The sequence below is a fragment of the Aotus nancymaae genome, unplaced genomic scaffold (genome assembly GCF_030222135.1).
Source record: "Aotus nancymaae isolate 86718 unplaced genomic scaffold, 86718_ANA_hifiasm-v0.15.2.pri h1tg000058l, whole genome shotgun sequence".
Classification (NCBI taxonomy): Eukaryota; Metazoa; Chordata; class Mammalia; order Primates; family Aotidae; genus Aotus; species Aotus nancymaae.
The window spans coordinates 2,398,917-2,421,110 of record NW_026988472.1 but is presented as its reverse complement, the minus strand read 5'-3'; the positions used below and the strand labels follow the sequence as shown (position 1 = coordinate 2,421,110).

Sequence of the window (22,194 nt, the reverse complement as noted above, 5' to 3'; positions counted from 1 at the left end):
GATAACCAGAATGGAAGGAAACATGGGGAATTTATCACACCATCCTCGAAATGGTATCAGCCAGGAATGAGAAAGAACTTCTCTCTATTGCAAAATGCTAGGCAAAAGGATCCCAGCAGCTCCAGCCAACACCTTGGACACCCACAGTTACCACTATTGTGATCCCTTGCAGTCCTCACAGGCACTAAGACCAGCTGAAGATGCTGCATAGAGATCACACAGCTGAGCTCCCCCCAGAGAAAAAGCTGAAACTACTCTGCCACTTGTGGCCCATGTGGCTCCTGCTCTACAGCATACCAAAACAGAAAGTACTGAAAAACTGTCTTGCTCTGGGGTAAGTAGCCATGGCACCCCTTATCCTTGTGGCTAAGCCACTGCCAAACCACCCCCACTTTGTGGTCTGACATTCCCAATCCACATTCCTGGGAGCTGCTTCACCCTTCTCCATGAAACCAAGTAGAAGTAAAACTGTTTCACCTACCTCTCATTCTGCCCCATCAGGAGAACTTGAAAACTACAGTCTTTACCACTGAGATCCCCTGTAATCCTCACAGGCACTAGGTCCAACAAACAGAGTTGCCTATAAGCGACACAGCTATCCCTACCCCAGAGAAAGGACCAACACTGTGCCTTGCACCTTGTCCACACAGCTACTATGTCAGATTGGAACTAGAACATATTCTGGAGTGTCAATTGCTCTAGAGATGAGTAATCATAGCAGGGCTACATCTTGAAGCCAAATCAACATTAAATCACCCCTGCCTGATGACTTAACATCCCCAAGCTGAAGTGCAAGCAACCATTACACTCTCCCAGTAGGGCCAAACAATGGTAAAAGTGTTCAACTTATGTTTCCTCTCCCAACTCAGACCAAAGCTAAAATTTTCACTTCCTCCTGGTAAAACTGCTTTGGCAGAACAACTCAATCTACCCCATTAGTCATAGCTGAATTCTGGACATAGTGGCCTGAACGGAACTGTGCACTGCCACTGAAGGACATGGTGCTTTGACAAAGCCCTGCTTCACTTCACTGAAAAACAATGTCTGGGATTCCCAAAACAGTCACACACCTGAGACTGAACTGAAGCAGCACAACACCTCTTGGGTAATTAGGTCTAAGCCAAGCTGAGCAGTTGTGCATCTCAGGGCTGGGCTGATATGGTACTACACATCTCAGAAAAAGAGAGTAGTGTCTGAGCAGAGACACCCCAACATACAGGCCAAACAAGTCTAGTACTCTGCTTCATTGGAGCTAAAATAGTACTGTAGAGTGAAAGCTACTGAAACACCCCTCTCTCTAAGGAGTGGGGTCATCTCTATATTGTTCCCTACCTGCAAGGGCCCAAATGACAATTGCGCTCAGCCATTCTGGGGTAGTTGCTGCTGCTGAATTTGGCCTTACAATTTGGTATACTGCCAAGTCTCACCATCCCAGGGTCTAGAGCACCCTACATGGTGCCTCATCCCCAGGTGCCTGAGTTGCCCTGAGTCCTATTGGCCCAGACTCCTCAATACAGCTATATCCTGTGTCCCAGGCTCAAACCTCCAGAGCATCCTTTTTTCTATAGAGTCAGACCAGAGCTGTGTCCTGCCCCCAGGTGTGAAATTACAGCTACAGCCCAAACTACTAGACCCAAGCCACTAGGGTGTGCCTCTGAGTCACAGATCTTGGTTCTGTGGTAAACCTACATACAACTCTGCCACAGAGAGAAAACTCAAACTCCAAGACCCAGATGCCACAATATGTTCAGAATACCCTGAGCCTAGGACCCTAATCCCACAGGCTGCCACAAGCATCTGCATCTGAACCCAATTATGAGGTAGTTACATGTAGGCCATGTCAGACCTAACACCAAGAAGGATCCACTCAGCTAAGTCTCCCATTGTGTGAAAAACTAGAACAAGACTACCCCAAATCCTTTGCCACCAAAAAAATTAACCACCTATGGAAACACTGCCACTAACAAAATCACATATAGTTTAAGTCACTGAGTGCAAAATTATTGCTGACATTGAACACAGCCAAAGAAACTGCATGAAGATAATACCACTGCTTGTACCCAAAAACAAAGTCACCACACACTTCCCAAACAGTACACAAAGACTCAACTGCAGGTGAAAGTCTCTGACTATAAAAGTAACTCTAGGAATGTCGGAAGAGGCAATGATTCCACCAGATGCACAGACATCAATGCAGGGGCACAAGATAAAATGGCAATAAAATATGATATCACTAATGAAATAATAATTCTGTAGTGACAGACCTTAATGAAAAATAAACAAATTGCCAGAAAAAAATAAAAATAATAATCATAAAAAAACTCAATGAGATACAAAACATGAAGATACTTCAACAAAATCAGGACAACAATTCAAAATACAAGTGAGAAGTTAAACACAGAGATAGATATCATGAGAAAGAATCAAACACATCCCACAGCTAAATAATTCAGTAAATGAAGTAAAAAATGCAATTGAGAGATTCAACTTCAGACTTAAACAGAAAAAAAAAAATCTCTGAACTTGAAGACAAATTGTTTGAAATTACCCAGTCGAGGATTTAAAAGAAACAGAAATAGGAAAGAATAAAGAAAAGCTACAAAAATTATGGGACACAATTAAGTGAACAAATGTTTTATATTATGTGAATTCCAGAGGAATAAGAGATGAAAATGGGCATAGAAAACCAATTTTACAAAATAATATATGAAATCTTCCCAAGTCTGGGAAGAGATACAGACATCCAGATCCAGGAAACTTAATAATTCTGAAATTGATTCAACAAACGAAAGTCCCTCCCTGAAGCACATTATAATCAAAATGTCAAAAGTGGAAGACAAAGAGATAGGTCTAAAAACAGAAAGTAAAAAATGTCAAGTCAGAGATAGAGACTTTCTGAGCCAAAACCTTATATGCCAGGAGAGAATGGGATAATATATTCAAATAAATCAAAGAAAAAAAGGGAGTCAACAATACTATATCTGGCCTGGGTATCCTTAAGATATGAGAGAGAAATTGTTATTTAATGATAAGTAAAAACTGAAATAATAGATCATAACTGACCTTACGAGAAATGCTCAAGTGAGTCTTGCATATGGAATTGAAAAAATGATAACCATTACCATGAAAATATGATTAGGTATAAAACTCACTCGTAGAACAGATACACAAAGGAGAAAAATAAACCGACCTTATCACTATAGAAAACCACCAAACCATAATCACAAACAATAAGGAAGAAACAACAAAAAATATATTAAAAAACAGGAAACAATTTATAAAATGATAGAAATAAGTCCTCTCCTATCAACAATAACCTCAAATATTAATGCATTATATTCTCCAATTAAAAGATATAGACTGGATTAATGAATTTAAAAATGTGATCTAATGATAAGCTGTTCACAGAAAACTCATTTGACCTGTAAAAACACCTATAGATTGAAACTTAAAATATGGAAAAAGATATTCCATCCAAACACAAAGCAAATGCAAGCAGAAGTAGCTATACTTATAGCATATAAAACAAACTTTAAGTAAAAAGAAAAAAAATCTACAAAAAGAAATCAATACAGTTATTATATAATGACAATGAAATTAATTCAGTAAGAGTACCTAACAATTCTAAACATATATGCACCCAACACAGGAGCAGTAAGATTTATAAAGAAAATATTAGAGGCCTAAAGGGAAAGATAAACTTCAATACGATAGTAGTTGCAGGCCTTATATCCCATTCTCAACATTGAACAGATCACCTAGACAAAAAGTTAACCATAAAACATTGGATTTAAACAGAAATTTGGTCTAAAGAATTTTAACATACATTTACAGATTTTTAGCATTTCATCTAACAGCTACAGGATACACATTATTTTCATCAGCATATGAAACAATCTTCAAGATAAACCAAATGTTAGATGAGAAAAAGGGGGGGTGAATGTACTTTTTAAAATGAAAACACAGCAAGTACCCTCTCTGAGCAAAATGAAATAAAACTAGATATCGATAACATGAGGTGTTGTTTAAAACTGTACAAATACATGAAAATAAAACAACATGCTTCTGAACTACTAATAGATCAACAAAAAAATTAAAAAGGTAATTTAAGACTTTCTCAAAACAAAAATATAGCGAAAGCCACAGAATGCAGCAAAAGCGTATTAAAAGGAAAGTTTACAGCAATAAATGCCTACATCAAAAAATAGAGAAGAGGGATAAGATGGCTGACAAGACACAGCCAAGAAGTCATTCTCTAAACGGGAGAAACCAAAATATTGAGTAATCTATCACATTTCAAAAACATATTTGGAGAGAAAACACTGAAATATGATAAAGAGTTGACACAGACACCAAGGCAGAAGAGGTAGGAAGCTAGAAATCTTGCACAGAGTTGCCAAGTGCCAGGAATGGCTCCTGACCTTGAACAGGTACTAAGAAAGAGATGAGTGAAGGAACTTTAGGGCAACATACTGCCATGGTCCTCTGGCATCCTAATTACTAGAGATCTCATGTCCCCATAGGCATTTGAATTGGCAAAGGTAATAGCCTGGAATGTAGGCACAGGCATAATTCGAGCCAGAAGCTTTTGAGTACAGAACAGCTGCAGCAAAAAATAACCATGGATGCCCATGTCTCAAAGCTCTCTCTTATTCTGAGTAGCTTTTGCCCCTGCTAACTGCCAGGCCAGGGGGAGAAAGACTGTCTTTTCCAAGAAACTAAAGTGCATCTAATCTGAATTCTACCTGCCTGCCCCATGGTCCCTCACAAGGCCATCCCTGCCTGCTACTTCAAGAACAGGCACAAATTATAGCATCCAATGACTGCCCCACCTGAATCCTTTGCTGACAGCATAGGAGGATTTCCCCCCACCAGAACAGCCAGCACTCAACTCTAAGTGGTCAACGCACAAAGCTGACTGGGCCTACTTTCAAGGCAGATGCCAGAGAGAGAACAGTCAAGTTAGAGGAATATAAGCTAGGGGGCTCCCAAAGCAGTCTACTGGGGAAAAAAAAAAAAAAAAAACTCTGAAGCATGGGTACTACACCAATTGCACACCCATGGCAACACCACCCCATTCAGGAATCCTCCACCCTTGTCCCACTGCATCAACAGGTCACCTGCAGACACACCCCACAACACACTCTGACTCTGCCAAGCACAGAGGACCAGTGAGTCACAGGTGATTTGTGTCTCCTGTTGACCTAGCCTTCAGCTGGAGCTGCCCCTAAATGAGGGGAAAGTGTAGCATTCCAGGCCCCTCTTGGGCCTAAGACAATGCCATGGCACCAGCAACTGGATGGGACTCTATCAAGGTCTAAGAATGAACTTGGTGAGAGATCATCTCTCCCTCACCAATCACTTCCATCCCAGAGCACTACTACAAATGCACTGAAATACAGAAGAGGAGTATGGCTGAGTAACAACATTTCCATCAGACCTCAATTGTTAAGAAAATTCAGGATTAAAGCCTGAATTTCACCACTGTCAAAAAAATTATCTCAGCACACTTGGCCAGTAAAACCCAATGAAGGAACTAGCCACAGATAGAGACCCCACACAGAGCCTTGGCCCTCTAAAAGCACCCAGAAGTGAAGCCAATTGATTATACGTAGCATAAACCACAGTTGAACTCTCTAGGGAAATAAAAAAAATATAAAAAAATAAAAGCCCCACCCAAACAACAGCAACTCCAAAAAGATAAAAGGACACCAGTCCTCTCAGATGAGAAAAAATTAGTACACAAACTTTGGCAATTCAAAAAGCCACCAATCACCCTAGTTCCCCAGCAATGTTTCATAAACAGATTGAAATGGCTGAAATGAAATAGAAGTCAGAATCTGGAAGGCAAGGAAGATCAACAAGATTCAGGAAGAAGTTGAAACCCAATCTAAAAAGGCCAGAAAAATTATAAAAGAGTAAAAAGATGACATAGCCATTTTAACAAAAGAACCAAACTGAACTGGAATTAAAATTTTCTCTTGGGGAATTTTATAATACAGTAGGAAGCAGTCAAAACAGAATATATTAAACATAAAAAAAAATCTCAGTGCTCATCTTCACTGTTCTGTGTCCTTTTCTTATAGAGGCCCAGTCTCTGTGGCCCTGTGACCTGCTGGTACTGGAGATCCACAGCTAAGATGCCAGGACCCCCTTGAAGCATAGAAATGGAAGTGTTGACATTTAGGGATGTTGTCATAGAATTCTGTCTGAAGGAGTGGCAATGCCTGGACACTGCACAGTAGAATTTATATAGGAATGTGATGTTAGAGAACTACAGAATCCTGATCTTCCTGGGTATTGATGCCTCTAAGCCATACCTGATCACCTCTCTGGAGCAAGGAAAAGAACCTTGGAATGTGAAAAGACATGAGTTGGTAGCCAAACCCCCAGATTTTTTGTGCTACAATAGACCATCTTGAGCATTTTTAAAGATAAATTTGGGTCACTGGGTGAAGATGGCCGAATAAGAACAGCTCTTGAGCTCAGTACCCAGTGAGAGTGATGTAGAAGGTGAGTGATATCTGCATTTCCAACTGAGGTACCAGGTTCATTTCAATGGGACTGGTTGGACAGTGGGTGTAGCCCAAGGAGGGCAAACCAAGGTAGGGCCAGTTGCTGCTTCACCCAGTAAGAGCAACTGGCAGGAAAATCAGGGGTGCTTCCCCTCTAGGACTCTGGTTCAGATGCTGTGCTTCTCCCATGGCCTTTGCAACCCACAGACCAGGAGATCCCCACAGTGCTGAAAAGTGCCATGAGTTACCAGCACAGATCTGAGTGGCAGCTCCACTTGGCACCATGGGTTGTCAACATAGATCTGGGGAGACGTATTGACTAGTGCCAAGAGCACCTGTGGGACGGAGCTACCCACTCCCCAGAAAGAGTGAGAGCTGATAGCAGAGAGACAGATGATACAGTTTGGTGGGTCCCACCACAACAAAGACCAGCAAACTGGAGCCTTCTCATTGGAGAGTTTCAGAGCCAGCACATCAGTTTGAGCTCCACCTGGGATGATTGAGCTTGGTGGGGGAAGGGTGTCCACCATTGATGAGGTGGTTCTAATCTTACCTGCGTAAACAAAAGCCAGAGGAAGCTTACAGAGCAGTTGGACTGAGCCCATGGCAGCCCAGCAGCATCTCTACAGGAAGACAAGGGACGGGCTGCCTCCTCAAGCAGCTACCTGACCCCGGTATAACCAAAAGGACACTTCATATAGAAGAGCTCTGGCTGACACCTGGCAGCTACCCTTCTGGGAAGAAGGAACCAGGAAACATCAGGCAGCAATCCTTGCTAATCTGCAGCCCCCATGGGTGATTCCCAAGCAAGCAAAGTTTGGAGTGGACTTACAGCAGTCCTATAGGAGATGGGCCTGACTGTTAGAAGGAAAACTAAAGAACAAAAAGAAATAGCTTCAACGTCAACAGAAAGGACATCCACTAAGAGAACCAAAGCAAAATCACCAACTTCAAAGATCAAAGGTAGATAAATCCAAGAAGATGCAAAGAAACCAGCACAAAAAGGATGAAATCATCAAAGGCCAGAATGCCTCTCTTCCTCCAAGGGATCACAGTCCCTCACCAGCAAGGGAAGAAAACAGGATGGAGAATGAGTTTGATGAACTGACAGAAGCAGGCTTCAGAAGGTGGGTAATAACAAACTTGTCTGAGCTAAAGGAACATGTTCTAACCCAATGTAAAGAAACTGAAAAGGTGGAAAAAAGGTTAGACGAAATGCTAACTAGAATAACCAGCTTAGAGAGGAACATAAATGACTTAATGGAGCTGAAAAACACAGCACGAGAACTTTGCAAAGCATACACAAGTTTTAATAACTGAATCAATCAAGCAGAGGAAAGGATGTCAGAGATTCAAGATCAATTCAATGAAATAAAAAGCAAGATTAGAGAAAAAAGAGTGAAAAGAAATGAACAAAACCTCTGAGAAATATGGGATTATATGAAAAAACATAATCTATGCTTGACCAGTGTACCTGAATGTGATGGAGAGAATGATTCCAAGCTGGAAAACACTCTTTGGGGTATTATCCAGTAGAACTTCCCCCACCTAGCAAGGCATGCCAATATTCGAATCCAGGAAATACAGAAAACACCCCAAAGATATTCCGCAAGAAGAGCAACCCCAAGGCACATAATCATTAGAATCACCAGGGCTAAAGTAAAGAAAAAATGCTAAGGACAGCCAGAGAGAAAGGTCGGGTCACCCACAAAGGGAATCCCAACAGACTCACAGCAGATCTCTGGGCAGAAACCCTACAAGCCAGAAAACAGTGGGTGACAATATTCAACATCCTTAAAGAAAAGAACTTTCAACCCAGAATTTCATATTCAGCCAACTAAGCTTCATAAGTGAAGGAGAAATAAAATCCTTTACAGACAACTGAACGCTGAGATTTCATCGCCACCAGACCTGCCTTACAAGAGCTTCTGAAAAAAGCACTAAACATTGAAAGGAACAACTAGTATTAGGTACTGAAAAAAATACCACATGGTAAAGACCATGACACAATTAAGACACTGTGTCAACTAACGAGCAAAACAACCAGCCAGTAAAAAAATCACAGGATCAAATTCACACATAACAATACTCACGTGTGTACCTATGCAACAATCTTGCATGTTCTTCACATGTACCCCATAACCTAAAATGCAATTAAAAAAAATACTAACGTTAAATGTAAACTGGCTAAACGACCCAATCAAAAGACACAGACTGTTAAATGGGATAAAAAGCCAAGATCCATTGGTGCATTGTATTCAGGAGTCCCCTCTCAAGTGCAAAAAAACACATAAACTGGAGAGATCCAAGATGGCCGGTTAGGAGCAGCTCAGGATTCCAGGTCCGAGTGAAAGCGAAGAGGGACTGCAGGGAAGTTGACATGGCAGCTGGGCGGAGCCCACAGCAGCTCAGCGAAGCCTCTGCAGGCTGAGAGTGACTAGGCTGCCTCCTTGTGGGCAGGGCAGCCCTGAAGAAAAAAAAAAAAAAACAGGCAGCAGCACAGCGGAAACTCGTAAAGCTCTAACTCCCCAGGACAGAACACCTGGGAAAAAAAAAGGGGTTTATGAGTTCTGCTGCTGCAGACTTAAACTTACCTGCAGAGCAGCTCTGAATGAACAACGGGGTTCACAGCTCAGCACTTGAGCTACTATAAAGAACAGACTGTTTCCTCAAGCAGCTCCCTGACCCCCATATATCCAAAGAGGCACCTCATAAAGGAGAGCTCAGACTGACATTTGGCAGGTATCCTTTAGGGACAAAGCAGAAGAAACTGGTAGGAACTTTTACTGTTTGGCAGCCGCTGCAAGTGATCCCCAGGCAAGCAGGGCCTGGAGTGGACCTCAGCAGTCCTACAACAGAGAGCCCAGACAGTTAAAAGGAAAAATAAGAAACAGAAATAACTTCATCATCAACAAACAGGATGTCCACTCAGAGACCCAATCAGAAAGTCAACAACTACAAAGTCGACAGGTGGATAAATCGACAAAGATGGGAAGAAACCAGTGCAAAAAGGATGAAAAGAACCGAAACCAGAACACCTCTCCTCCTACAAGGAATCACAACTCCTCACCAGCAAGAGAACAAGGCTGGATGGAGAATGAGTGTGATGAAATGACAGAATCAGGATTCAGAAATAAAACAAGAAGGCAAGATTAGAGAAAAAAGAGTAAAAAGAAATGAACAAAGTCAACAAGAAATATGAAACTACGTGAAAAGACCTAATCTACGTTTGATAGGTATACCTGAATGTGACGAAGAGAATGAATCCAAGCTGGAAAATACTCTTCAGAATATTATTCAGGAAAACTTCCCCAACCTAGTAAGGCAGGCCAATATTCAAGTCCAGGAAATACAGAGAACACCACAAAGATATTCCTAAAGAAGAGCAACCCCAAGGCACATAATCGTCAGATTCACCAGTGTTGAAATGAAGGAGAAAATGCTAAGGGCAGCCAGAGAGAAAGGTCGGGTTACCCACAAAGGGAAGCCCATCAGACTCACAGCAGATCTCTCAGCAGAAACCCTACAAGCCAGAAGAGAGTGGGGGCCGATATTCAACATCCTTAAAGAAAAGAACTTTCAACCCAGAAATTCATGTCCAGCCAAACTAAGCTTCATAAGTGAAGGAAAAATAAAATCCTTTGTGAACAAGCAAGTACTCAGAGTTTTCATCACCACCAGACCTGCTTTACAAGAGCTCCTGAAAGAGGCACCACACATAGAAAAGAACAATTAGTACCAGCCACTCCAAAAACACACCAAATGGTAAAGAGCGTCAACACAATGAAGAATCTGCATCAACCAATGGACAAAACAGCCAGCTAGCACCAAAATGGCAGTATCAAATTCACACATAACAATATTAACCCTAAGCATAAATGGACTAAATGCCCCAATCAAAAGACACAGACTGGCAAATTGGATAAAAAGCCAAAACCCATCAGTGTGCTGTATACAGGAAACCCATCTCACATGCAACGATACACAAAGGCTCAAAATAAAGGGATGGAGGAAGATTTACCAAGCAAATGGAGAGCAAAGAAAAGCAGGAGTTGCAATTCTCATCTTTGATAAAATAGACTTTAAAGCAACAAAGATCAATAGAGACAAAGAAGGACATTACATAATGATAAAAGGATCAATGCAACAAGAAGAGCTAACGATCCTAAATATATATGCACCTAATACAGGAGCACCCAGATACATAAGGCAAGTTCTTAATGACTTACAAAGAGACTTGGACTCCCACACAATAATACTGGGAGACTTTAACACCCCATTGTCAATATTAGATCAACGAGACAGAAAATTAACAAGGATATCCAGGACTTGAACTCAGACCTGGACCAAGCAAACCTAATAGACATTTACAAAACTCTCCACCCTAAATCCACAGAATATACATTCTTCTCAGCACCACATCACACCTACCCTAAAATTGACCACATAATTGGAAGTAAATCACTCCTCAGCAAATGCAAAAGAACAGAAACCATAACAAACAGTCTCTCAGACCACAGTGCAATCAAGTTAGAACTCAGAAATCAGAAACCAACCCAGAACTGCACAGCTTCATGGAAACTTAACAACTTTCTCTTGAATGTTGAATGGATGAACAATGAAATGAAGGCAGAAATAAAGATGTTCTTTGAAACCAACAAGAACGAAGACACCACATACCAGAATCTCTGGGACACATTTAAAGCAGTATCTAGAGGAAAATAGCAATAAGTGCCCACATGAGAAGAAAGGAGAGATCTAAAATTGACACCCTATCGTCAAAATTGAAAGAGCTAGAGGAGCAAGATCAAAAAAACTCAAAACCTAGCAGAAGACAAGAAATAACTAAGATCAGAGCAGAACTGAAGGAGATAGAGACACGAAAAACCCTTCAAAAAATCAATAAACCTAGGAGCTGGTTTTTTGAAAAGATCAACAAAATAGACAGACCACTAGCCAGATTAATAAAAAAGAAAAGAGAGACTAACCAAATAGATGCAATAAAAAATGATAAAGGGGATATCACCACAGATTCCACAGAAATTCAAACCATTATCAGAGATTATTACAAACAACTTTATGCACATAAACTAGAAAGCCTGGAAGAAATGGATAAATTCCTGGGCAGTTGCCTCCTCCCAAGCCTAAACCAGGAAGAAGTCGAAACCTTGAATAGACCAATAACAAGGTCTGAAGTCGAGGCAGCAGTTAAGACCCAACCACCCAAGAAAAGCCCAGGTCCAGATGGGTTCACAGCCGAATTCTACCAGACATACAAAGAGGAACTGGTACCATTCCTTCTGAAAGTATTCCAAATAATCCAAAAAGAGGGAATCCTTCCCAAATCATTTTATGAGACCAACATCATCCTGATACCAAAACCCGGCAGAGACTCAACAAGAAAAGAAAACTACAGGCCAATATCCATGATGAACATAGATGCAAAAATCTTCAATAAAATACTAGCAAGCCGATTGCAACAGTACATCAAAAAGCTTATCCACCATGATCAAGTAGGATTCATCCCGGGGATGCAAGGCTGGTTCAACATACGCAAGTCTATAAACATAATTCACCACATAAATAGAACCAAAGACAAAAACCACATGATTACCTCAATTGATGCAGAGAAGGTCTTCAACAAATTTTAACATCCCTTTAGGCTAAAAACCCTCAATAAACTAGGTATTGACGGAATGTATCTCAAAATAATAAAAGCTATTTACGACAAACCCACAGCCAATATCATACTGAATGGGCAAAAACTGGAAGCATTTCCTTTGAAATCTGGCACTAGACAAGGATGCCCTCTCTCACCACACCTATTCAATATAGTACTGGAAGTTCTAGCCAGAGCAATCAGGCAAGAAAAAGAAATAAAGGGTATTCAATTAGGAAAAGAAGAAGTCAAATTGTCTCTATTTGCAGACGACATGATTGTATATCTAGAAAACCCCATCGTCTCAGCCCAAAACCTCCTGAAACTGATAAGCAACATCAGCAAAGTCTCAGGATACAAAATCAATGTGCAAAAATCACAAGCATTCCTATACACCAATAACAGACTTAAAGAGAGCCAAATCAAGAATGAACTGCCATTCACAAATTGCTACAAAGAGAATAAAATACCTAGGAATACAACTAACAAGGAACGTAAAGGAACTTTTCAAGGAGAACTACAAACCACTGCTCAACGAAATAAGAGAGGACACAAACAGATGGAGAAACATTCCATGTTCATGGTTAGGAAGAATCAATATCGTGAAAATGGACACACTGCCCAAAGTAATTTACAGATTCAATGCTATCCCCATCAAGCTACCAATGACCTTCTTCACAGAACTGGAAAAAACCACCTTAAACTTCATATGGAACCAAAAGAGAGCCCGCATAGCCAAGTCAATTCTAAGCAAAAAGAACAAGGCAGGAGGCATCACACTACTGGACATCAAACTATATTACAAGGCTACAGTAATCAAAACAGCATGGTACTGGTACCAAAACAGAGATATAGACTAATGGTACAGAACAGAGGCCTCGGAGGCAACACAACATATCTACAACCATCCAATCTTTGACAAACCTGACAAAAACAAGCAATGGGGAAAGGATTCCCTGTTTAATAAGTGGTGTTGGGAAAACTGGCTAGCCATATGCAGAAAGCAGAAACTGGACCCCTTCCTGACACCTTACACTAAAATTAACTCCAGATGGATTAAAGACTTAAACATAAGACCTAACACCATAAAAACCATAGAAGAAAACCTAGGCAAAACCATTCAGGACATAGGCGTAGGCAAGGACTTCATGACCAAAACACCAAAAGCATTGGCAACAAAAGCCAAAATAGACAAATGGGACCTAATCAAACTCCACAGCTTCTCCACGGCAAAAGAAACAGTCATTAGAGTGAATCGGCAACCAACAGAATGGGAAAAAATTTTTGCAGCTTACCCATCTGACAAAGGGCTGATATCCAGAATTTACAAAGAACTAAAACAGCTTTACAAGAAAAAAACAAACAAGCCCATTCAAAAGTGAGTGAAGGATATGAACAGATACTTTACAAAAGAAGACACACATGAGGCCAACAAGCGTATGAAAAAATGCTCACCATCACTCGTCATTAGAGAAATGCAAACCAAAACTACATTGAGATACCATCTCACACCAGTTAGAACGGCAATCGTTAAAAAATCTGGAGACAACAGATGCTGGAGAGGATGTGGAGAAATAGGAACACTTTTACACTGTTAGTGGGAGTGTAAATTAGTTCAACCATTGTGGAAAATAGTGTGGTGATTCCTCAAGGATCTAGAAATAGAAATTCCATTTGACCCAGCAATCCCATTACTGGGTATATATCCAAAGGATTATACATCATTCTACTATAAGGACACATGCACACGAATGTTCATTGCAGCACAGTTTACAATAGCAAAGACCAGGAACCAACCCAAAAGCCCATCGATGATAGACTGGACGGGGAAAATGTGGCACATATACACCATGGAATATTATGCAGCCATCAAAAACGATGAGTTCGTGTCCTTTGTAGGGACATGGATGAACCTGGAAACCATCATTCTCAGCAAACTGACACAAGAACACAAAATCAAACACCACATGTTCTCACTCATAGGCGGGCATTGAACAATGAGAACACATGGACACAGGGAGGGGAGCACTATACACTGGGGTCTGTTGGGGGTAAATAGGGAGGGACAGCGGAGGGTGGGGAGTTGGGGAGAGATAGAATGGGGAGAAGTGCCAGATATAGGTGAAGGGGAGGAAGGCAGCAAATCACACTGCCACATATGCACCTATGCAACAATCTTGGATGTTGTTCACATGTACACCAAAACCTAAAATGCAATTAAAAAAAAAAATCACATCAAAAAGTTGTCTAAGGGCAGGAACATACAATTCTCAAAATAAGATATACAAATGGCCACCAAATATATGAAAAAATGCTCAACGTCACTAATGATCTGGGAAATGCAAATCAAAACCACAGTGTGATACCACCTTGCTCCTGCAAGAATGGACAAAACCAAAAAATCAAAAAAATAGTAGATGTTAGTACAGATGCAGCAATAAGAGAACACTTCTACACTGCTGGGGGAATGTAAACTAGTACAGCCACTTTGAAAAACAGTGTGGAAATTCCTTCAAGAACTAAAAGCAGAATTACCATTTGATCCAGCAATCCCACTACCAGTTATCTACCCATAGTAAAAGAAGTCATTAGTTCAAAAAGATACTTGCACACACATGTTTATAGCAGCCTATTCACAACTGCAATATATGGAACCAACCCAAATGCCCATCAATCAACGAGTAGATAAAGAAACTGTGGTATATATAAATGAGGAATGCTACTTAGCCATTAAAAAGGAATGAATTAACAGCATTTGCAGTGACCTAGATGAGACTGGAGACTATTATTCTAAGTGAAGTAACTCAGGAATGGAAATCCAAACATTGTATGTTCTCACTGATATATGGAAGCTAAGCTATGAGGACACAAAGGCCTAAGAATGAAACAATGGACTTTGGGTATTTGCGGGGAAGAGTGGGGGTGTGTGAGAGATAAAAGACTACAAATGGGGTGCAGCGTATACTGTTTGGGTGATGGGTGCACCAAAATCTCACAAGTCACCACTGAAGAACTTACTCATGTAACCAAATATCACACATCCCCCAATAACTTATGAAAAATAAAATGAAATGGAAAGAAAGAAAGAAAGAAAGAGAGAAAGAGAGAGAGAGAGAAAGAGAGAGAAAAATTGGGAATCTGCGAGAAAGTTAAAGTGGAATGGTTCTTGTTTTTCAATAGGATATCCTGATTTCTCTCAAAAAAAAAAAAAAAAAAAAAAAAAAAAAAACACATAGACCAAAGTAAAGGGATGGAAAAAGATTTACCAAGCAAACGGAGAGCAAAAAAAAGCAAGGATTGCAATCCTAGTCTCTGATAAAACAGACGTTAAACCAACAAAGGTCAAAAGAGACAAAGGGCATTACATAATGGTAAAAGGATCAATGCAACAAGAAGAGCAAACTATCATAAACATACATACACCCAATACAGTAGCACCCAGATACACAAAGCAAGTTCTTAACGACCTACAAAGAAACTTAGACTCCCACACAATAATCGTGGGAAACTTTAACACTCCACTGTCAATATTAGACAGATCAACAAGACAGAAAATCAACAAAAATATCCAGGATGTAAATACAGATTGGGACCAAGCAGACCTAATAGACATTTAAAAAACTCTCCACCCCAAATCCACAGAATGTACATTCTTCTCAGCACCACATCGCACCTACTCTAAAATTGACCACATAATTGGAAGTAAATCACTCCTCAGCAAATGCCAAAGAATGGAAATCATAGCAAACAGTCTCTCAGACCACAGTGCCATCAAATTAGAATTCAGGATTAAGACACTCAAAATCGCACAAGTAGATGGAAACTGAACAACTTGCTCTGAATGATGACTAGATAAACAATGAAATGAAGGCAGAAACAAAGATGTTCTTTGAAACCAATGAGAACGAAGACACAACGTACCACAATCTCTTCGACGCATTTAAAGCAGTGAATAGAGGGAAATGTATAGCAATAAATGCCCAAATGAAAGGAAGGAAAGATATAAAATCAACACCACATCATCAAAATTGAAAGAGCTAGAGGAGCAGGATTAGACAAATTCAAAAGCTAGCAGAAGACAAGAAATAACTAAGATTAGAACTGAAGGACATAGAGACACAAAAACATCTTCAAAAAATCAATAAATCTAGGAGCTGATTTTTTGAAAATATCAACAATATAGACAGACCACTAGGCAGACTAATAACAAAGAAAAGAGAGAAGAATCAAATAAATGCAATAAAAAAATGATAAAGGGGACATCATCACGAATTCCACAGAAATAAAAACTACCATCAGAGATGGTACACACAACGTTAAGCACATAAACCAGTAAATATGGAAGAAATTGATAAATTTCTGGACACTTACACACTCCCAACACTAAACCAGGAAGAGATTCAATCCCTGAATAGACCAATAACAAGATCTAAAGTTAAGGCAGCAATTAATGGCCTACCAACCAAAAAAAGCCCAGGTCCAGACATGTTCACAGCCAAATTCTTCCAGACATACAGAGAGGAGTTGGTACAATTCCCTCTGAAACTATTCCAAACAATACAAAAAGAGGGAATCCTCCCTAACTCATTTTATGATTACAACATCCTGATACCAAAACCTGGCAAAGACACAACCATAAAATAAAATTTGAGCCAATACCCATGATGTATATCAAAGCAAAAATCTTCAATAAAATACTGGAAAACTAAATGCAACAACACTGACGAACTGAATGCAACACCACATCAAAAAGCTTATCCATCACGATAAAGTAGGCTTCATCTCAGGGATGCAAGGCTGGTTCAACATGCAAATGTATAAATGTAATCCATCACATAAACAGAACCAACACAAAAACCACATGATCATTTCAATAGATGCAGAGAATTCAACAGCCCTTTATGCTAAAAAAACTCTCTATAAACTAGGTATTGATGGAATGTATCTCAAAATAATAAAAGCTATTTATGACAAACCCACAGCCAATATCATACTGAATGGGCAAAAACTGGAAGTATTCTCTTTGAAAACTGGCACTAGACAAGGATGCCCTCTCTCACCATTCCTATTCAATATAATACTGGAAGTTCTAGCCAGAGCAATCAGGCAAGAAAAAGAAATAAAGGGTATTCGATTAGGAAAAGAGGAAGTCAAATTCTATTTGCAGACAACATAATTGTATATTTAGAAGACCCTATCATCTCAGCCTTGAATCTCCTTAAACTGATAAGCAACTTCAGCAAAGTCTCAGGATACAAAATCAATGTGCAAAAATCACAAGCATTCCTGTATACCAGTAACAGACAGAGAGCCAAATCATAAGTGAACTCCCATTCATGATTGTTACAAAGAGAATAAAATATCTAGGAATACAATTTACAAGGGAAGTGAAGGATGTCTTCAAAGAGAACTACAGACCACTGCTCAAGAAAATAAGGGAGGACACAAACAAACGAAAAACATTACATGCTCATGAATAGGAAGAATTAATATCATGAGAATGGTCATACTGCCCAAAGTAATTTATAGATTCAGTGCTATCCCCATCAAGCTAACATTGACTTTCTTTACAGAATTAGAAAAAAACTACTTTAAATTTCAAATGGAACCAAAAAAAGAGCCCACGTAGCCAAGAACATCCTAAGCAAAAAGAACAAAGCTGGAGGCATCATGCTACCTGACTTTAAACTATACAAGGCTACAGTAAGCACAATAGCATAGTACTGGTACCAAAACATATCTATATCTATATATCTATATCTACAACTATATCTCTATATTGTATCTATAGATATAGACCAATGGAATGGAACAATGACCGCAGTAATAACACCATGCATCTACAACCATCTGATGTTTGACAAACATGACAAAAACAAGCAATGGGGAACGGATTCCCTATTTAATAAATGGTGTTAGGAAAACTGGTTTGCCATTTGCAGAAAACTGAAACTGGACACTTTCCTTATACCTTATACAAAAACTAACTCCAGATGGATTAAAGATTGAAACATAAGACCTAAAATCATAAAAACCCTAGAAGAAAACCTAGGCAATACCATTCAGGACATAGGTATGGGCAAAGACTTCATGACTAAAACACCAAAATCAATGGCAAGAAAAGTAAAACTTGACAAATCAGATATAATTAAAGAGTCTACACAGCAAAAGAAAAAAACAAACAAACAAAAAAAACAAAAAAAAACTATCATCAGTGTTAACAGGCAACCTACAAAATGGGAGAAAATTTTTGCAATCTATCCATCTGACAAAGGGCTAATATCCAGAATCTACAAAAACATAAACAAATTCACAAGAAAAAAACAACCCCATCAAAAAGTTGACAAAGAATATGAACAGACACTTCTCAAAAGAAGACATTTCTGCAGCCAACAAACATAAGAAAAAGCTCATCATCACTGGTCATTAGATAAATGCAAATCAAAACCATTTTGAGATACCACCACACAACAGTTAAAATTATGATCATTAAAAAGCCAGGAAACAATAGATGCTGGAGAGAATGTGAACAAATAGGAATGCTTTTACACTGTTGGTGGGAGTGTAAATTAGTTCAATCATTGTGGAAGACAGTGTGGTGATTACTCAAGGATCTAGAACTAGAAATACCATTTGACCTAGCAATTCCATTACTGAGTATATACCCAGAGGATTATAAATCATTCTACTAAAAAGACACATTCACACATATATTTATTGTGGCACTGTTCACAATAGCAAAGACTTGGAACCAACCAAAATGCCCATCAATGATAGACTAAATAAAGAAAATGTGGCACATATACACCATGGAATACTATGCAGCCATAAAAAAGAATGAGTTCATCTACTTTGCAGCACTAAGGATGAAGCTGGAAACTATCATTCTCAGCAACCTAACAGAAAACCAAACATTGCAAGTTCTTACTCAAAAGTGGAAGGTGAACAATGAGAACACACGGACACAGAGAGGGGAACATCACACACAGGGGCCTGTTGGGGAATGGAGGGCTAGGGGAGGGATAGCATTAGGAGAAATACATAATGTAGATGATGTGTTGATGGGTGCAGCAAATGACCATGGCACGTGTATACCTATGTAACAAACCTGCACATTCTGCATATGTACCCCAGAACTTAAAGTATAATAATAATGATAACAATAATAATAAACAAATAAGAATTAGAAGACGACAAAGATGACTATTCTTCCCACTCTTACTCAATGTGGTGCTGGAACTCCTAACCAGAGCAATTAGACAAGAGAAAGACATAAAGGATATCCAGATTGGAAAGAGAGTCAAATTTTACCTGTTTACAGATGACATTATCTTATATACAGAAAACCATAAAAACTTCCCCCAGAAAACCTATTAGAGTCGATTTAAAACTTCAGTAAATTTGCAGGATACAAAGTTAACATGCAAAATTACTAGTGTTTCTATATAGTAGCAAAGAATTGGGGGGAAAATCAAGAAAGCAATTAACTAAGCAAAGAAAGTGAAAAATGATTTTTTAGAAAAAACCTATAAAAAACTGACAAAATTAATTCAGGTGGTTAAAAAAATGGAAAGACATCACATATTTAAGGATTAAAAGTATTAACATTGTAATAATTACCATAAAGCCCAAAGAAATCTACAAATCCAATGTAATTCCTATTAAAATGCCAGTGACATTCTTTACATAAATAGAAAAAAAAATTCAAAATTTCATATGGAACCACGAAAGACACCAAATAGGTAAAGAAATCCTGTGCAAAAAGAAGAAAGCTGGAAGCATCACATAATCTAACTTTAAAATATACTACAAGGTATGGCAACTAAAACACCATAGTACTAACATAAAAATAAACAAAGAAACAGAAAAGACAGAATACAGAACACCAGAATAAATCTATGTATATACAGATGAATGATTTTAGACCAAGTTGTCAAGAACTGTCTCTAGGAAAAGAACAATCTCTTCAATAAAAAGTGCTAGTGGAGAGAGATCCAAGATGGCTGATCACTAGCAGCTCAGGATTGTAGCTCCCAGAGAAAGCACACAGAATGAGAGGACGCCACACTTTCAGACAAATTTTTGTTACCCACAGACCGGAAGATTCCCAGTGGAGGAGCCCCACGGGTTGCCAGGGCGACTCTTGTGGCTGGCGTCGCAGTTTTGCCAGCACCCTGGCACGACGTTTCTTGGTGCAGAGTAAACGGGACTGGGTCCCCTTTTGATCAACGTTTGGAGCTCCAGGAAGGCAGAGTCGCCCATTTACCTTATTGAAGAAGGGACTCAAGAGGGAAGCCAGACTGGAGATTCCTGGGCAGAAAAGCACCACGAATCTTAATGCCACTGTTTTGGCTGCACAGTGGGTTGCTCAGATTTCAGCACCGGGAATCAACAAGTTGGAGGTCCACTCAGAGACCTAATTCGAAAGTAGGCAATTACAAAGACGATAGGTGGATGAACTTACAATGATGGGAAGAAACCAGCATAAAAAGGTTGAGAATACCCAAGATTAGAATGCCTCTCCTTCTACAGGTGATCACAGTTCCTCATCAACAAGAGAACAAGGCCTGATGGAGAACGAGTGCATTCCAATAACAGATTTAGGCTTCAGAAAGTGGATAATAAGGAACTTTAGTGAGCTAAAAGAACATGTTCTAGCCCAATGTAAAGAAACTAAGAACTTTGAAAAAAGGTTTGATGAAATGCTAACGAGAATTGACAACTTAGAGAGGAATATAAGTGAATTAATGGAACTGAAGAACACAATATGAGAACTTCACGAAGTATGTACAGGTTTTAACAGTCAAATTGATCAAGCAGAAGAAAGGATATCAGAGGTCAAAGACCAAATTAATGAAATGAGAAGACAAGATTAGAGAAGAAAGTAAAAAGGAATAAGGAAAATCTCCAAGAAATATGGGACTATGTGAAAAGACCTAATTTATGATTGATAGGTGTACCTGAATGTCATGAAGAGAATGAATCCAAGTTGGAAAATATTATTCAGGATATTATTCAGGAAAACTTTCCTAATCTAGTAAGGCAGGACAATACTCAACTCCAGCTAATCCAGAGAACACCACAAAGATATTCCTCAAGTAGAGCAACTCCAAGACACATAATCGCTAGATTCACTAGGGTTGAAATAAAGGAGAAAATTCTAAGGGCAGCTAGAGAGAAAGGTCACATTACCCATAAAGGGAAGCCTATCGGACTCACAGCAGACCTCTCACCAGAAACCCTACAAACTAGAAGAGAGTGGGGGTCAATAATCAATATCCTCAAAGAAAATAATTTTCAACCCAGAATCTCATATCCCGCCAAACTAAGCTTCATAAGCAAAGGAAAAATAAAATTTTTCGCGAACAAGCAAGCACTCAGAGATTTCATCACCACCAGGCCTGCTTTACAAGAGCTTCTGAAAGAAGCACTACAAACAGAAAGGAACAACCAGTATCAGTCATCCCAAAAACTTACCAAAACATAAAGAGTATCTCTATAATGAAGAATCTACCTCAACTAATGGCCAAAATAGCCAGCTAACATTAAATGACAATATTGAACTCACAAATATTAATATTAATTCTAAATTTAAATGGATTAAATGCCCCAATCAAAGACACAGACAGGTAAATTGAATAAAAAGTCAAAACCCATTGGTACACTGTATCCAGATCTATTTCACAAGCAACGACATACAAAGACTCAAAACAAAGGGATAGAGGAAGAGTCACCAATTAAATGGAGAGAAAAAACAAACAAACAAAAAAACAGCAGTTGTAACTTTGGTCTCTCACAAAATAGACTTTAATAGTAACAAAGACTAAAAGAAACAAAGAAGGACATTACATAATGGTAAAAGGATCAATGCAACAATAGGAGTTAATGATTATAAACATATATGCACCCAATACAGGAGCACCCAGATACATAAGACAAGTTCTTAATGACTTATAAAGAGACTTGGACTTCCGCACAATAATAGCAGGAGATTTTGACACCACATTGTTAATATTCAGT

General features: G+C 39.2%; 1 pseudogene; it reads left to right on the top strand.

The window, feature by feature from the left end:
- Nucleotides 1-6,167: 6,167 nt before the first annotated feature.
- On the top strand, nucleotides 6,168-6,373 carry LOC135269888 (putative zinc finger protein 56; annotated as a pseudogene).
- Nucleotides 6,374-22,194: the final 15,821 nt, after the last annotated feature.